Raw genomic sequence first — 5,537 nt, 5'->3', positions numbered from 1 at the left:
GGCAAACCGGTTCAGGTAAAATAAGAGCTAAGTCAAACTTTTGTCCCAAGAAGGATCCAAAGAGTTCGAATGACCCTTGTCCTTCCTCCATCATTTTTTGTTTCCTGTTTCCATCTGGGAATGGAATTAGAAGATCCAAAATACCATGATGGATTCAATTTCCCATGAGATTTTCAGTCCATTTTTAAGGTAAGTCTCATAGAAGCATCTGCGCTGATGTCCTAATATATACAGTGGGCCAAATGCTGCGTCTGGTTGCACCATGACTCCAATAGGGTTACTGTAGCATGCCAGAAACTAGAATTTGGCCCACTCTCATTACATCACTGCTTTTGATAATTCATTCCATAGAGCAGGTCAGATCCTCTGCTGAATCCAGCTGCTGTTGCAGATTAGAGTAATGCTTCTGTAATGTATTCCATTGACAGGGCAACAGGGCTGGGGAGGAGGTGACTGTCAGGGTCTCAGTAATGATTCTTTTGTTCTCTGTCCCATCTGTCTTTTTTTCCCAAGGCTGGGCCTCTGAGGTGCTACCCAAATACGAACAATAAATAGTAACAACCATGGTGCCACCAAGCACTGTTCTCCTGAGCAGACTTAACAGAATGGACCAAAGGCATGTCTGTCTGTTACTAAACCTACCAATGTGATGTCCCAGTGTGTCATTGCCTTTTGGCCTCAGGGCTGCCCTAAATGCCGTTAAATTTAACACAAACACAGTGGAATGTCTTCGTCCGTCCTCAGTGACTCTATTCTTCAGGGAGTTGGTATAAGGTAGCATTGATTTGTGAAAGCAGGGATAACATTATGATAACCCACCATGCAGAGGGAACGAAACTATTGCCTTACAAGGAAAGGATGGAATACTGAGTGAAGAACTCAGACCTGAATGGCTGGACATTGATCCTTGACTGATTGGATGGAAAAAAACCCTGACATTTTTATTTGCCCCTCCTCCCTTCGCCACCTACCTCCAGTTTGAGAATTTATAGGGGAAATGTGGTTCATCATTGAAACCAAGGAATGATTTTTTGGGGGGCCTCTTATTCCTCTTGGTTCCAGCTGCGTGGAACTGAAGCAAGCACCATTGCTGTGTGGGCAACAATGCTCAGCGCCCTCTCTCTTTTATATGAAAAGTTTCCTGGTGTCTTTTTTTTTATGCACACCAGTGTCCCAGCAATTTCTTCTAGGGTATGAGTCTTCCTAGGCGAACTAGAAACAAACTGGTCAAGGTTGGCAGTGATTCAGAATTGCTACCATCTGATGGCTGTTTGGTGGCTTTAATGATTTGGCAGGTCCCAAGCCAGTTCCATGTGAACATCTGCCTGCATTTCAAAACCAGCAGAACGGAGACCTTTGCTGGCAAGCTCAGCAGAGATGCCCACCACTGAATGTGCCCCTCGTCAGTGTGGAGGCATTTGCCTTGCCTGTGCCACTTTGGTGGATTCATTCTTCGGGAATGTACATCTAGCATTTTTCACCAGCTCTAAATTACAACCAACATAAATGTAAAGCGGGTTTCCTGGAGACACAGACAGCCCTGTGACTGTAGCTAGCTATCTATGGTGCTTCGAATTCTTGTAAACCATAAAGGAAATTTCCTGTTTTAATGATTAGCCTTGGGAATGTCTTGTTAACGGGAAGTATTTCCGATTAGAGCCCATGGAGACGTTAGACTTTTCTTGTAAATGCCACTCCTCTTCAAACACCTTACACACCTTAAGTCCCTGATGTAAAGAAGTACTATGGTTCCCACTCGGTCGGGAGATGCTGCTCTAGAGCAGGGGTTCTCACCACAAATTTTTTGGTGGCCTCAGAGTGTGGCCACCAACTCTTGCTGGTGGCCACTATGATAATTTCCCCTAAAATAATGAATTAATTTAGGAAAAATGAATAAATATGCACACACATATATATATGTCCAAATCATAGTCATTTATTTATGTAGAGTTTTTATTTGCAGACTCAATAATAATAACGTACAGTTGTCTCTGTTCTTTACTGGACCTAAACAGAATAGAAACACAAATAAGATGTTTTGTATGTTCTCGTCTTTTTCATTGTTGTTGTTTCTTTTGCTTTTTTGGTTGTGGTTTTTTCTTTTAGACTTGCTAGCTAGTAAGTCTGCTTCTGTGAAAAGTATTATTGGTATGATTGTTAATATCACTTTTCACAGCAGCAGACTGATTAGCTAGCTCTGAGGCCATGATGAGTGATACTTACAAACATGAACATACCACTTTTCACAGCAGACTTACTCAGCCCTGGCAAGCCAGGGGACAAATTAAGTCCTGATGGGGAGGGAGACAGTGGGGGCCAGGGATAATGGGCTGGATGGGTGAAGGCGGCAGCAGGGGTGGCAGGGGTGATAATGGGGTGGATGGGTTGGGGGCAGCAGCAGGGGTCAGGGGTGATGAGGGGGGTGGTGAGTCCAGAGGCTGGGGAAATGGAGCCCGCCATCGTGCAGCCAAAACCCAGAGCCCAAAGCCCCACGGTCGGAGCCTGCCGCCTGCCGCCCCAGGTCTGAAGCCAGAAGTCTGAGCCTCAGCACCCCCAGAAAAGGTGGGGAACTCACACCAGCTGTCTGCTACTCTGGCGCTTGGGGGGGCAGGGCCCAACCCTTCTTTGCAGCACAAGGGGAGGAACCGCTGCTTTGCCCCCACCCCCAGTCACTGCCCAGGAGGCTGTTGCCACAAGAAAAGCCCCTGGTGGCCACATGCGGGCACGGTGGCCGCATTTGAGAAACGCTGCTCTAGAGTACTGCCATATTGCTATTGAAACAAGGGCAACCTCCTGCTTTAGGCTTGCCAGAGCAATCTGGCAGCAGGGCCGGCAGGCTCTGCAAAGGGAAGACCCTCTCTTTGAAAATCAGTTCTGTTGGCTCCGGAGCTGAAATGCCAGCCAGCGTGCATCCCTCCGCTGGGGAGTGAAAGCCAGCATTCATTGCCTCTCAAAAGAAGCGGAGATTATGCCCAATTGTGAACAAAGCAATCCCTCCCCAAATGCAGATGTGTTTATTCTCCAGGAGACATCAAGGTGATTGATCTGTTCACTTCAGGAATGGCAAACAGTCTGGAGACAGAATCAATGTGTTTCTCTGTGAGTATCTTCCATCTTCTCAAGGAGATGGCTGAACAGCTACCCCAACACAGGATCCTAAAGTGACTCCCCTTAGTTCTCTCTCTCTTTCTCGGTTCCTCCCTTTTTATTCCTCTCTCTCTCCATCCCTCCATTTCAGTCTCTCTCCTTCCCCCAAGAAATCTCAGTTATTATTTGTTTATTATTTGCATGCAGTGTTGTTGTACCATGTTGGTCCAGGATATTAGAGAGACAATATCTTTTACTGAGCCAACATCTGTTGGTGAGAGGGAAAACTTCTCTCTCTCATCAACAGAAGCTGGTCTAATAAAAGATATGACCTCACCCACCTTGCCTCTCTAGTTATTATTTGTTTATGGTAGTGCCCACTATGGGGTACTTGCTCACTTGCCCTACATCATCTTTCCCGTCCGTCAGACCCCTCTTGCTTGCTCCTCTCTGGGTCCCCTTTGGCCTTCCCCTACCTCATTGCTCTTGCTTTTCTTCCTTTTCTTCATCTCCACGTTACCACTGCAATTTCTCTCGGGGAAGCCACAGCAGAAATCCTTGGATGTGTTGGGACTGATCCCTTTGTCCCCAGGTGGGGGGTGCCTGGCATCACAAGACCATAGAGGAACCACATTACTCTTGCCCACATGCTCAGGGTTTAGCTGATCGCCATATTTGGAGTCAGGAAGGAATTTTCCTCCCGGGCAGATTGGCAGAGGCCCTGGGGTTTTTTCCCCTTTCTCTGCAGCGTGGGGATGGGTCACTTGCTGGAGGATTCTCTGCACCTTAAAGTCTTTAAACAATGATTTGAGGACTTCATTAGCTCAGACATAGGTTAGGGGTTTGTTACAGGAGTGGGTGGGTAAGATTCTGTGACCTGTGTTGTGCAGGAGGTCAGACTAGATGATCATAATGGTCCCCGCTGACCTTAAAGTTTATGATTCTATGAGTGTTATCTTTCTCCTTGTCGGCTCCTCTGTGATGGGTCCAGCCTCCCTTGGTCTCACCATCATTTTCTAATCCATTCAAGAGTAGTGCCTGCTTGGAGCCAACTTCCCAATTGGCAGCAGGGGGAAGACATCTGAATTCATTCAGGTTATGTGTAAAGCCCCGGAGGTCCCTGGCTGGAAAGCTGGTAGAAATGCCAAATTTTTATTACTCCCAGACAATGTGGATTTACTCACTGTGGATTCATGGAGATCAATTGTTCTCCATGCCCAATGAAGGTAGGATAAGAAGTAATTGGCTTAAATCTGCAGCAAGGGCGATTTAGCTTAGATATTGGGAACCAAAGGTGCCGACTCTGTGGGTGCTCACAACCCACCAGCAGCCCCGCCGATCAACTCCTCCCCCTTCCTCCAGTACCTCCCGCCTGCCGGTGGGCCCCACCAAGCAGCTCCTCCCCCTCCCCCCCAGCGCCTTCCACCGGCTGGTAATCAGCTGTTCAGCAGCATGCAGGAGACGCTGGGGTGGGGGGGGGGAAGGAGTGGGAGTAGGGCGTGCTTGGGGGAGGGGGCAGAGTGGGGGTGGGAAGAGGTGGGGCAGGGGTGAACTGGTTGTTCAGTGACAGAATTTTGCTGAAGAGGAAACTACTTCTCATCTCTTGACAGCTATCTTAAGACATTATTGTAACTCCAGCAAACAGGAAGCACTCAGCACCATTTTGGACATGGTATAAATAATATTAACAAGAATTAACAGGCACGATGAGATGATGAAACAGCAGGGAAAAAAAATCAGGGATTCAGAAGGTATTTAAAAAAGTCACTCAAAATCTAAATCTAGTGGTAGCCTGGAAGTTGACAGGGCCACACTGATTTGCACCAACTGCAGACCTATATATTTCTACATGTGAGCTATGCGCACAATCTGTACCTTCTCCTGTCTACTACAATCTTGACAACAGTCAGGCTGCTGGTGTACTGAGACCACTACCTGTCATGTTGACCAAGATGGTCTCATTGTTTCCCAGCAGTCCCCCATCTATCAGTCTGTATACATCTACTGTCTCATGTCTCATGCTAAGATTGTAAGGTCTTTGGGGCAGGAAAATCTTCTATTCTGTGGTTTTTTAGCGCTTAGGACAATGAGGCCTTGGTCCAAACAGTAATGAAACATAATAATAACGCTTGAAATCCTGTGATACGTGAACTGCTTGTAAAAAACGGACAGCATCTTTCCCAGCAGTTAAATAATAATCACTGGCAATGAAAGGCCTGGTTGGCTTCTTTAGTCTGAAATCTACAACACTTGAATGAATACAGCTGCTTTCTTCTGTGTGATGGCAGGATTGCCATCTCACCGTGACAGTACACTACCTCACATCTGCAGTGACACACCAGCCCTGGATGACAAAGCAAAGCCAGGTGACAAGTATGCACGATATCATGCAAATAAGATTTGTTTTAAAGATTAAAAATAATTCACAGGTTGACCAGGACCCTGTTCCT

Source organism: Lepidochelys kempii, chromosome 12 (assembly GCF_965140285.1).
Source record: "Lepidochelys kempii isolate rLepKem1 chromosome 12, rLepKem1.hap1, whole genome shotgun sequence".
In the NCBI taxonomy this organism is placed as follows: Eukaryota; Metazoa; Chordata; order Testudines; family Cheloniidae; genus Lepidochelys; species Lepidochelys kempii.
The sequence above is the reverse complement of the archived record's forward strand: the minus strand, read 5'-3'. Positions refer to the sequence as shown.